This window comes from Aythya marila, assembly GCF_965140915.1.
Source record: "Aythya marila genome assembly, chromosome: 3".
NCBI classification, from domain to species: domain Eukaryota; kingdom Metazoa; phylum Chordata; class Aves; order Anseriformes; family Anatidae; genus Aythya; species Aythya marila.
Window position 1 is genome coordinate 61,888,897 of NC_139044.1, and position 13,261 is coordinate 61,902,157.

The 13,261-nt window shown below is 42.6% G+C and overlaps 1 protein-coding gene across 6 annotated transcripts in view; it reads left to right on the forward strand.

The window, feature by feature from the left end:
- The first annotated feature begins 11,277 nt into the window (after positions 1 to 11,277).
- ANKRD6 (ankyrin repeat domain 6) overlaps positions 11,278 to 13,261 on the forward strand; it is a 41,529-nt gene continuing 39,545 nt past the window's right edge. For all 6 annotated transcript variants that reach the window (XM_082756489.1, XM_082756488.1, XM_082756490.1 and 3 more), the window contains exon 1: positions 11,278 to 11,425. The gene's annotated coding sequence lies outside the window, so the exon portion shown is untranslated. The remainder of the gene's footprint in view (positions 11,426 to 13,261) is intronic.

Sequence of the window (13,261 nt, forward strand, 5' to 3'; positions counted from 1 at the left end):
ACTGTCCAGCCTCACCTCTCTTGCTCTTTCTGTTTTACTAGCATCATTAACTCATTTGATTCCCTTCCAGCTGGAAGAAGAAGGCCAGGCCATCACATTTGCACCTCTAGGTACCTTCTACAACTCTCTTTTCATTGCTAAACTTACTGTCAAGAGCTCTTGGTGCATACCTCTCCCTAATGTGCCCTGTGCCTTTTCCATGCCAGCTTTGCACACTATTCTGGGCAGTGTCTCTACTGACCTCTTCCTCATCGAGGTTTACAACATGTTCTTACTGTCAGCTGTCTTCAGTGTATTCCCTGGGGTTGTTTTTGAAATCCTGCCCATGTTTTTGTGCTCCTGTCCTCTTGGAGCGTTTCTGCCACCACAGCAACTTGCTTGCAGGATCCTCCCTCAGCCAGCTTTTTGGTATTTGTTCTGTGTGGCTGTGCCCTTGGTTGTTTGTCTGTGTTTTCTGCACCTTCGGGACAAGATTACCTTGAGATAAACTGTAACTCAGCTTCTTTCTGAAGCCTTGTCCATGTTGCAGCCAACTTCTGGCCCCTTCTGCATGGGCCAGAAATCTCTCTCTTGCTTCCCAGAGGACATGGAGATGTCAGCTGGTATTTTTCTATTCCATTACCTCTGACTTGTCCCTTTTCCAAACCATAATCAGCAATTCCTTATTTTTGATTATTTCAACACCATCATCCTTTCTTACCACTCAGATTGCAACAAGAAGATCTTTAGTTCAGGGATCCTTCAGGTGATTGTGACCACACAGTACCTAAACCTTGCCAAATTCTTCTGCATGCATCTCTTTGGTATGTTTCTGTACTGTCAAATCTGCATCTGTAACTTATTTATCAAACTCTGCACATCTGTTACTGTGACATGCTTCACTGATGCCAGTAATGTTAGGATTTTACCCTCCTGCTGCTCTGGAATACCCCTCGTGACTGTTCCTCTTCCATCTGGTGCTCGGAGCTCGATTTCCATCCTCTTCTGTGTTCGTGTGGTCACTGTGGAGGGTCTGGACAGTGCCATAATGCCATGAAACCCCATCTCAGTGGTGGTTTTAAGAGAGGTTGAGCTGTCGTGGCAGTGATACCCACCTCAACAGCTGTGTGCTGGGCTGGAGGAGCAGCAATAACTAAACGTTTTTTGTTCTTCTTCTTCTTCTTGAAGTTTGCTGTTGCCGATTTTGGCAATTTATTTATAAAATATTGTCTTCAGTGGTCAGTAAACCTGCTCTACAGATGACAATCAAGCATCATGTGGCAATTCTGTCCGTAACATAAATGAGCTTTTATGTCTGTTGGCTTCATTTCACAGGGGAGCTATCTGTATTTGTTCTCAGATATACTATAAGTTCTGCTCAGTTGCTGTTGGTTGGGAGATGGTATCAGAACAGAAAACAAGGGGGAAAGCAGTGAAACAGTTAAAAATGAATAAATAAATAAATAAATAAAGTAAAATATTTTAGGGGAAGATTCTGGGTATGCTGTGGTGAAGGCAGCAGATGAGGCTGAATCAGACCAGTTGTGATTTTCCAGAACTGATTGACAGCCTGATTCAGACTAATTTTTGCAAGAAAATACACATTTTGATCATACATATGAAACACAGAAGGGATTACTCTGATTGTACTAGAAACAGGTGTTTCAGCACACAGCTAAGACTGAACCTGAGCTAAAATATATATTTTTTTAAATTTATACTCTTTATGACTTTTTCCTGCCATTTTTATCCATCTTTAGTTGGTTTTCTAACTGCCTTTTGTGGGCAATAGGTGGGGAACTGGTGTTTTGCCTTCTGGCAGCACGCAGTTTTCCACCAGGTTTCCACTGATGGATCCAAAGTAAATGCGTTTACTCCAGCAGTTTGCAGCGACCACTTGTAGGTGCATTATAAACTAATTGTACATTTGAGAAGCATTTAGGCATGTGTAGATGAAGTGATAAAAGAGGGAAATGGTTTGTATGAGCCACTCAGTTGAACTGAGGCTCCATAAAAGGTGCTGGTCTGCATCAACCCAGTGAATGGACTGTGAGGAGCTTAGGCACTCTAGCACAAAGGAGGGAAGAAGTATTGCATTAGCAGGCAGGCTAAGTACACTGACTGGCAGGATATGGGCTTTGGAGGCATGAAAAGATAAAAGCAGAACAGAGGGAAGAAAAAGAACATCCCAGAGAGACAGTAGTGTCACTTAAAAATGTCAAGTGAGATCCTTTTCTGTTAATTTTTTCATGTTTTTAATTAATTTTTAATCTTTGCTTTTATTCTAAGTGTTAACGCCTCAGTTTGTAGCCTGAGAGACAAACAGGATATACTGTGGTTGCCTCTTCATGTGTCTTATAAATTTAACGATGAAGACTGCCTCACTTATAAAGATCAAACTATATTTATTCAAATATAAACGAATTACTTCACAGTAAGAAAATTAGTCTTACCATCATTGTCCCAAAACTCCATCGCAGTGGAAAATGAAGCGTGAATAAAGAGCAATTCAGCTCATGCGTTCCCAATTGAAATTCGTAAGTGTGGAAGAGGGAGGCTGAATCTGATTTCTTCTCTGTGGAATATGAGCAATATTTTTTTTTAAAAAAGGAAAGACAGCAGGCAAAGATACCTGAGCATTTGTGCCTTTTCATTTCCATTGCAGTGTTTCAGCATCATGTATGTGTTGAAGCAAATCTGGGGCTGCCTGGTGCTGCTGGCCTGCTCCAGCCTCACCTCCACAATAACCTTCCTGCAGCCCGAGGTTAGAGGCAGAGAGAGGTGCCAAGACGATCAGCATTAAGTAGTGATTTACTGAGCAAGGAGCGTACCAGTTACTAATGAGCTGCTGACGCTTTGCTCATCCTTGGGAAGCGCGTTAACAGGCCTCAGCAAGACCGGTGGCAATATTTCTCTGTTAGATTTATCTATAAGTAAAGGTCATGTGTCTGCGTATCTGAATTTGTGGCAGTGACTTAAGTCCAGAACTTCTCTGAGAAAACTGGTGAACTGCTTAAGGGAAAAAAAAAAGGAAGAAAACTGTCCATGTAGGAGTCAGGCTCAAAGGTGATCTGCAGATTAACTTTTATTCTACATTTGTTAAACTGTCCCACAGAGAACATTAAGATACTAATTGCCAATTACTTGTTTTAATTTTCTATGTACCTGTGGAAGCTCCATTCAGAGCTGACAACGCTGAGGGCTCATTTAATGCAGTTAAGAGCATGCACCTTATTAGTGTCATTGATTATCCCCTTTTAATCAATGTGCCTCTTCCCAATACTTTTGTTCAGCAGTTACCACTGGAGAGCTGAAAAGATATAGATATTTCTTCTAAAAATAGAGTTGAGCTTATTTTAATGTGCAGCAGTGTGCTGAAAACATTGGGAAGGTACCACCCTTTTCATCCTGGAGAGCTGGCGTCTTTCTGGCATTAGAGTCATACTTTGCTGACAGGAATGAATGGAGCTCCCAGCTACAACGGGGTACTCTAAAAACTGTCCTGGTGTGTGCATCCGTAGCATATTTGTCAGTGGAGATGCCATGGTGAGGCCAAACGTTGTTCTCAGTAAAGGCACTGAAAAAACATAGGTCATAGTGGTAGAATAAAGGAGAAAATTTTGCCCTTTGCATTCCATTTTTTAAATTATTATTTTATGTTACTTTATTTTTAAATTGAGCAAATCTAAAATAGACTCATTGAGACCTGTTGTGCTCTCCGGACCGTTTCATATTGTAAGTACTGTAACAAATAATGTGGAAGCTACCAGCATGTTGTGGCATTTTCATAAATTGCAGTTTGCGTTTTAGATACTAATCACCAGGTGAATATTTGTATAGATGTAAAGTTACTTCTGTTAGTCAGAGGACAACATGGAGTTTCCAGGAATTATAGATAATAAGTAAGATACTGAAGTGAAATCATGCTAGCTGAGTTCCTGATGTTCCTGGTGTGCTCCTTGATCTCCCAAGGGACTGCAGGGACCTAACTGGCCTGTACTTTCCTGGGTCTTCTTCCCATCTGTCCCATCTGAAGTTGTGTGACATTAGACTTTTTCCAATTATAAGGGACTTCCATATCACCACGATTTTCTCGGATAATAGAGAAGTGATCAACCAATTCTTTCAGGACCCATAGGTGATTCCCGTCCAACCCCAAGGATATGAATGCATCTAGCTTCTCTAAGCGGCCTTTGCCCTTTTCTTTGTTGCTGTCCTTCCCCAATGCACAGGTACTTACAGGGGCCTGGCAGCAGGCGTCTTCTATGAAAACTGAAGGAAAAAAAAACACATATTGAGTACCTCAGGCTGTCAGTATTTGGCCAGTAGGATGAATTATCTATCAATAGGTTGTCTTCTCCGTTCGTGAACGAACTAAGGAGTTCTCTGCTCTTCGTTTTGCTGTTGCTATACAGTACTGCAGTTTGGAGAGGAGCAGCCGTCTAGCAAAGCATATGAGCAGACCTGCACAGCATAGAAATTACAATTTTTGAAACTGGGCACCAAAAATCAGATACTAGAGTTTAATTCTGTGACTTGAATGGTTTGATTTATATTTTCAACTTGCTAAGTACTAGCATCAGTTCGTTTTAAGCTAACATATGTAGCCCTAGAGACATGGGCTATACTATAAAGCAGCTGGAATAAATAAATAACAACAAATGATTTGTGAAAACAACCCATATTTTGTTTCCATCACTTATTGCAACGGCAGTAAGTTAATCCACACATTTGTACAGTTTGGTGAAGGAACCAAGACATGATTTCCATCTTGAAGCTTTGTATGAACGGGAGCATAACAGCCAGCGTTTGTGTTAGTTGCAAGAGTTCCTTAAAAGTGTGACTAATTAGTGATGACTTAAGTTTTACATCAAGGATAAAAGGAACCGAACACGGGTCTTGTTAAGTTAATCTTCTTATGCGGTCTGTGAACTGGGTTACAGTTTAGGTTCGCCATTTCTCTGTTTTGTATTGTCAGTGGTTAATGTTTGGGTGGAACACACCGTAAAAGAAAATCCAGGTTTATGCTGTGAGGAGAAAAAAAGACTGTTTGAACAATTTTTGTTATATTGTAGCTTGAATTAGGATCCATGTGGTGTTTGGATTAAAAATCAAAACTAAATTTTGTTCTGTTTTGTTCAGCTGAACTTGCTTTTCCTCAGACATGCTGAGGGTCAGCCCTGACCCCTCAGGCAGTGCAGGTCTGCGCATCCAGCAGCGTGTCTGTGCTAACAGGGAGAACATGCAGGATAAAATGTTTGTGTTTTGCCCTGTCAGACCTTGTAAACTGGTCGCGAAGCTCACAGCTCTTAGCTCCCTTTCTGAGTTCATTCCTGGACAGGCTGTGGGGAAACACAGCGGGGCAAGGTCCTGCTGGAGAGCCTGGCTGCCCAGACGCAGCCCAGGACTTGAGTTTCCCTCTTCAGCTATGGTGGTGTTGGGGTCTTCCCGCTGTGCAGCCTCTCACACCAAGAGCTTTCTGGTGTCAAGACTGGATGTGTTGAAGCAGAAGCTGGAGAGCTTGGGGCTTGTTGCAAGCACTTTTGGGCCCAGCAACCCTAGGTGTTGCTGCTTTACTTGGGTTAGGACCGTCCTGAGCGTCAATGAAGTGACCTTCATGTTTGCATTGGGTCTTTGGGACACGAACACGGTTCCATGACTGTGGTTCTTCTGCTATTGCCTGATTATCAGCACCTAGTTTTTGTACTTATTTAAGTGACTGCTAGAGGGTCAGAGTCCATACTCTGCCTTGCCTGCAGAAATAAGAGCTGAAGAAACATGAACAAGGACTTTAGAGCATGACATCTAAACTCACAGTGGATATTTTAAGGAGCTGCTGGGTCTTCACTCTACCTTAAAAAGGAAAGAAAAGAAAAGTCAGTCAATCATAACAACCATAACCTGACTTTGATGGTGAAGTTTCTTGATATTCAAAGAGGACTTCTGCATTTCCTTACAATTGCCCAAAATGCATCTTGAAGGGCACTGGGAAAAGGTTTTTGTTCAAGAGGGGGATATGGAAAAGGGAAGGAGAGATGTATAGCGGTTTTATTCTACTTCAAGCAATAATGCTTTTTTTCCCCTATTTTTTCCTTTTAACAAGAGAAAAAGAGCATTTGATTTTTAGAAAAGGAAGGAGTGGGAGCAGTGGGACAAAGACAAGAAGCTTAATTTCAACAAATGTAGGGGTAGCAGTATTAATATCCCATGAGAATCATAAGGATTTTGAGGAACGAAGAATGGTTTCCAAACAAGAAAGTTTAAACTTTTGCCTTTGATGCAGTGTGAGACCAGAAAACAAGCAAGTAAACAAACAGATAAGTTGTGGTAGGTGCAACTATGGCAACAGCTCTCAAAAGGGATGAGATGAGCTCTGGAGGTCTCTCCCAAATATCCGTTTCTTTGAGCCTAACTTTAGGCTACATCTTTCTGTACATAATCATGAACACGGATGGCTATTGATATTCTAGCTGTAGTTCAGACACAGTTTATTAATTTAGTTCTTTAAATCTCAACATTTTTAATTGTAATGAAAATTTTTTGAGACTGGAATAAAATGACTTGCGTATCTCAACGTTCTTGCTTTGGAATGAGGACTCTTGAGTAAGCAGTGGTGGTGCAACTGGTTGTCTGCAGCCTGCTTTATGTCTGCCTCTCCAGCCCTCACTGCTGCTTTGGGGAATGTCTGAACTCCAAGGGTTCCTCTGAAGGGAGGTGGCTTTTCCTTAACTGCAAGTGTTTGATTTGTAATTTGAATCTATACTATGTTTTCATAACAAATATAAAAATAGAAACCATATGAAACTGAAGAACACAGAATAAATTAACTTGTAGAACAGTGAATTCATTATAACTCTGGATAGAGAAGCAAATAGTGAGTTCATGAAAATAAAATTAGAAGAATAAAAAGAAACATGAATAAGATGATCAAAAATACTGTTGGTACCTACACAACTACTGAAACTGGCCTGAGGTGAAGGTCAGCTCTGTAGTCTGAGAGGTAGGCACTATGCTTCTTCAGCTGAGATCCTACCTTGTAATATACTTTGCTTTTAGGTAGTTTATTGCATCTTGATTTGGATTGCTGGGGTAAAAAAAAGCTTTGAACTTCTCTTAACTGCCTGGCAAGTGTAATATTTTTCTCCTGCTGATATTTGAATGTGTTTTCATATTATTTAAAATAGAAATGTTTAAACCTCTATGCCATTCAGACGCTTTTCTTTTTGTCTATGAGTTTTCTCTCCATCTGTTTAAAAAAAAAAAAAAGAGAGTCAAAAAGCCTTCCAAAAACATAAATAGCATTTGTAAGTGGAGAATAGTTATACTTGCCATAAATTAATTCTGCTTCTCTTTGAACTTTACAATAACTTAAAGTTATTCTTACAGAAATTACTGTTGCCACTTCCCATTTTCCAGCCAGTTTCTCGTGATAGACAAATGAAAAAGCAATTATAACATAGTCAGCAAAACAGTAGAAAAAGGTCAAGACACAGACATAACTAATGGTTTGTTTTCTGACATCTTTCTGTATTACCATGTTTTTCTACATAATCCCATCTGATCTGAATATATTGGGGAAGAAAAGGAGAGGCAAAGCAGCTGAATTATGTAGAGATGTTAATTAGTAGGAAAGAGGGACAGTGAGGTCTTACAACAGCATTTTCTAATTGAAGTCACAGAACTGGCATTTCAGCAATGATTTCTGCTTCAGAGATCAAGAGAGATTATTTATCCTTAGCAGCGTTCTGTCTGCAGCTCTCGGAAATTCAAGCAGGCCGAGTGACTTCGATCATTTGCAAACACTGCTGAAAAAGCAGTGGAAGTGTACAGAGCCCCAAGGGTTCATTTCCAGCCTGTGAAACCACCAACTCCCATGCAGGCTATTTAGTCTCCTTTCTAACTCTAAGGGGAGGGGATGACCACTGCATCAGTTTTGCTTAACAAAAACGTTTATTTGAAAATACATCACTCTTTCAAAACAACAACAAAAACATGTTACACAGTGACTTTTTTCATAATATACAGGTGAGTTTTCTGAAACATATGTCTAGTGTTGAGGTCATACACTCTTTTGCAGCCTTTCTTTCACCTGTATGTGACAACAGTGAGACCTGGCTAGTCCAAAAGACCAGCTCCCAGTAGTGGCCTGAAGTAGATATGCAGTGAAGAGTGCAAGAATTGGTCAAGCATGGAAAAATGTATTTTTCTCATTCTTCCTTTTTACTGTTTTCTAATATCTGCAGCAAATAAATCCAAGAACATTTTCTTGAAAAATATTTTCACTTAACATGGTGTTTTTCTGGTAGTAAAACCTTGACCTTCCACCTCCAATAAAGTGAGAGACATTTGGTAGAAAGGACAAAGCTGAGGTCTCAGACACTGAAACCTCCTGGGTCTTCAGTGACAGAGGGGTGCTCAAGATGAGCTGCCTGCACTAGACAGTCTGCCTCACAACGTTTTTTTGTCACAAAAGGTAGCAGCCTTTGATATAGAAACTTTTAATAGTGCTTTCCCTAATGTTTGCCCTGTTTAAATGGATAGCTCATGGACTACTGTCACTTACAGAAATATACTACCAAAGGTTTCTATTCTTCTTGGCATAACCATCCCTGATGGTTACAGACAGGTGCCTTTGCTGAGTACAACAGAAATAGGGACTCGGTGTCCCTATTTCAAGCTGTTGTTTGGTACTTGACATGTGAACACTGACTTGGTCCTTCATATCCCCTGATGGGCAGCAAACCTTGGGCAGCCAGGTCTTTTGGGTCTTGCTTCTCAGACTCACTTACCCAAAGAAGGGATGCAGCTAATTACTTCTGTCAGCGATAGAAAAGCCTAAACTGTGTCAGATGCTAGGCAATATGTGGTGGCCCTGTAGTCCAAGACTGGTTGTTCTCTGCAGTCTGAGAAGACGAGCATCCTGTTCAGTAGCAGCTGGTCATTTTAACATCCCACAAACAGGTATCATCTACCATCAAATGTACATCCTGACCACTCCCAAGTAAGCATGTTGGATGTCAGGGCTGCTTGCCTCTTTCCACCCATCACATACCAGCTATTTGCTCCGTCTGCTGCAAATGGGGGACTTGGGGCTTCTGGTGATCTCAGTGAGGCATCATCCAGCGGCAACCTCTTCTCTTCACCCTCCTGTTGATGGAGTGCTTCCCAATCCTTCACCCTGCTGTAAAAGGGCACACCGGTAAGCTGCTCTGTGCTGCGCTGCTCTAATCACGTCCAGATTTGATGCCAGCTTTAGCAAAGTTCTCCTGCAGTTGTTACTAAGACTCTTAATCCCCAGCTATTGAAAAGCAATTACTTTTTCAGAGTTGCCAAGAGCAAGTGGGTGAGGAAAAACAAGCCCTCAGATAAGTAATTTAGTGTTTTTGGTGGTTTTTGAGGCTTTTTTCCCCCCAAAAAATGTGTTACATGTATCACCGATCCTTGCTATTTCAGTGCCCAGCTTCAGCTTTCTGTATAGAAAGCAAACTGGTGAGAAGAGTCAAGGGAGCAGCCCTCTTTATGCTTGTCAGGGCATGTGTGGATTCTCAAAATGAAGATGTCACGAGTGCATGCACTCCTGTAATTAGCCTGATAAATAAGCAGTATTCCTGAGAGAGCTGCACATACTCCAGGGTAACTGTTTCTTACCCCAGCTTATGACGAGGGTGTAGTGTCTGAGACAGAAAGAAGCTCTTGCTCCTTGAATTTCAGAGTAGCAGTTCCTTCTCACCTTGTTTCAGCTCCAGTATTACAGCCCTATAGCAAAAATAATAATAATAAATAAAGCATTCTGTGCATAAGGCTGCAATAACTTGGAATAGCAGGCGATGCTTCTCAGTCTTAGCGAGATCAGGGCTATAACATAGTTCCTCGTATTCAGTGTATCTGCATAAAGATGTGGTTTACTTAGGTTTAGTTTGGCTGCCTCAACGTCTTGCAAATGATAATCTATTGTTTTCCTTCTTACAAAATTTTTATGAAGCACAAACTTAGGTTGTGACTGAACGTATGTAATTTTTTGCTTTTGGGAAAGCGGGTCCCCCATGGGTGGGTGGCAGCTCCCCCCAGACCTCTGCTCCTGCGTGGGCTCCTCTCCAGGGGCTGCAGCTCCGGCCTGGGGCCTGCTCCTGCGGGGGCTCTCCATGGGCCGCAGCCTCCTCCAGGCCACATCCACCTGCTCCACCGGGGGCTCCTCCACCCATGGGGGGGCTGCAGCGTGGAGATCTGCTCCATGTGGGACCTGTGGGTTGCAGGGGGACAGCCTGCTTCACCAGGGGCCTCTGCACGAGCTGCAGGGGAACTGCTGCTGCCTGCCTGGAGCACCTCCTGCCCTCCTGCTGCACCAACCTTGGGAGCTGCAGGGCTGCTTCTCTCACATTTTCTCACTCCCCTCTCCCAACTGCTGCCACACAGCAATATTTTCCCTTCTGCTCTCCCAGAGGCCCACCTGGTGTTGCTCCCTGGGCAGCAGCAGGTCCTTTTTGGAGCCATCTGGAGCTGGCTCTGCTCTGACATGGGGCAGCTGCTGGGCTCTGCTCACAGAGGCCACCCCTGCAGCCCCCCACTACCAAGCCCTTGGCACATAAACCTAGGCATAGTCGAGACCTGTTTGCTTTGGCAGTGTAGGCCTGGAAGTTTTCTCATCTGTTCTTTTTCCCAGCAGCTCACAAATACTGCTAAAAAGGTAGTCTCTCTGGAGGTTAGACTCGAGAAAGGATGTAATGACAGGTATAGCAACAAAGAAACCAGAAGAAGCAGCAAGAAAGGGGAGCTAGTAAAAGTATTTATGTAAAGAGAACAAGGGAAGGATCACAGGCTGAAAATGGAAACCTCAGCGGATGCCCCTGATGAGTTCCTCTAGCCACCAAAAAGTCTGCTCAGTCACGTCCATCTAGGTGCCCTGGCTGAAAGGGGATATCTGAACTGGGGTGACCGCACCATGTCATGGAGAATGGACCAGAGGAAGGAAAGCAGAGCGAGTCCTTTTCCCGATTTCATTTGTCACGCGCTTTCTGGGAAGTTACGAAGGTGTCTGTCTCATTTTCCTTGCTTGCGTAACCACGCAGCTCTCACTGCTTGGCCTTTTCAAAGATCAGTCAGTGGGAACCAACCTGGCATGTCGTGGTTTGAACTTGGCTTGTTTGTAGTGGGAAGTGCCTGTGAAAGCTTTGGGAGGAAATGACTGCTTTTGCCCAGCTGTATTCAGGCAGCTGTATGTTGCAGAAAGCACTGGGGTTAAGTTTCTTTAAGTTTTCTGCTTTGATGCTCCATTTATTATGTGTTTCTCCTCATGCAGAGTGCCATACCGTGGTGCAGAGGCTTGCTGTTGCTGTCAGCGCAGGAAAAGACTGAAGTTGGCATCTCTCACATCCCCAGCCAGAGGCTGCCCTGAAAGGCACAGCTGTAAAATGTTCATCAGAAAAAACTGAATGACAGATCCCCGAGAGTGAGTAAAAAAGCCTTTTTTCCTTTTTTTTTTTTTTTTTTTTTTTTTTTTTGGCTAAAATGCAGAAATATACTTTGAAATGCACTCAAATTCCTGGGTAAATAACAGAATGAGAAGAGCTCTGAGTTTTACTTGAGGAGCCAAGCTACTGTTTTTACATCACATTGCTCTGTTCTTTGAAGCATGCAGTCCTTGCTGCCACCTCTGTTGTCTGTTTACATCCCTGCTACTGTGTATCTGAGGCTCAACGTTAGTGAAATAAAGTGGCCAGTGTTGTACCAAAATGGGATTTCCCTAAGCAAGAGGCTGGCACCTAAGAAAAAGTGGTTTGTCAGGGAAAAGATCGGCTGGGAGGGAGCAGCTCTGGGGCTGATAGGAAGGCTCCATGGGACAATAACTGGGCAGCTGTATCAGGAAAGGAGATGTCATGTTCAGTGGGCCATGTTCACCGCTCCAGTAGGGAAGCTGTGCTGCTAGAAGACACTGAGCTGCCTTCTCCAGGACACAGGCAAACAACCAAAATTTCCAATGGCAGAAAGACTGAAAGTGTCTTAGGGTTCAGCAAATGAAATATTGAGAGCGTGGTGTGACTGCTAACGCCCATGCAGAAGACAAGTCATTACAGAGATTTGCTGAGACTTTCTGCATCAGTTGTTTTTTACGTTTTATTCCAATATGAGTGCTTTAATTCTAAATAAATCACAGTGATTTACTGTTGACAGGAGGTGTCATGGTGCAGTCGGGCAGGCGCAGTCCTCTAGCAAATTGCAGAAAGCTGAGTGCTTCTCACAGATATTGTGGGGAGGGCTCATCTAATCTAGCTTGAGATGTTTATAGTGCTGTATCCAAGATGATGTTTAATGAGGTAAGTAATTTTAGAACGTGATTCATCTGACAGTTGAAATATACTTTAGGATGGCATGAATTATGGCTCTCGTTGGCCTGAAGTTGGAAAAGTCAGTGGTAGGTGTCTGCCCAGTGAACCCTTTTCTCTAAGTTTGGTGTTGTAGTGCTGTCTAGAGTGCCTCTGAGTTTTGGGGAGACTTGAAAATTTGTTCAATTGTCTGTGATCAGAACAGACAGAGGTGGTGATAAAAAGCTCCTCAGTCTTTTTATTTTCTTCTGTTGTCATGAATCTGAGATTCAGCTGCAGTCATCTATGGCTGTCTCTGGAGGAAGATTATTTAATATAATGGAAGTGATAAGTTTTGAACTTTCTGAATTTTTGAAACACAAATATTAGCTCTATGGCAAAACTGGCATGTGAGTTTCTGTCTTAAAAGTATAGTCCATGCCATACGACCTATAAAATAAGAATTTACAAAAATGTGGCTCTGTTTTTTGGATGGATGACAGAGGAGTCGGAACGTTTCTGGCTTTTAATCTTTTTGTGAAAATTTTTCAAATTTCACTGAAGCTGGAGCGGACCTGATTGTTTCTTACATCTATTTGGAGAAACCTTCTTTTTTAGAAGAGGTGATGGAAGAAGGAAAGTGTGAGAGTGACCCAGACTGCCTAGGTGGGTGGTGGGCATGGTCTGGATGTTGATTTTGGAGCTGTGTATATATGAAAAGAAGCAGAAGACAACAAAGAAGGTAGCAAGGTAACCGCAGAGAAGAATGCCGATAATGCTGAGAAAAAACCTTGAGCGTGCTCCAGGGTGATGTACTGCAGGAGTGTGCTCGCACTGGAGATGCTGTCCTGCTGTTTGAGCCTCTGTGGTGAAAATCTCAAACTTCCCTGATCTCGTTCCAAGAGAAACCATTTGAAGTGCAAGCTTAATGAATTAGTCTGTTTGCTGTGCAAACTATTCTGTGTGTGGTGTGTGCCCTACTA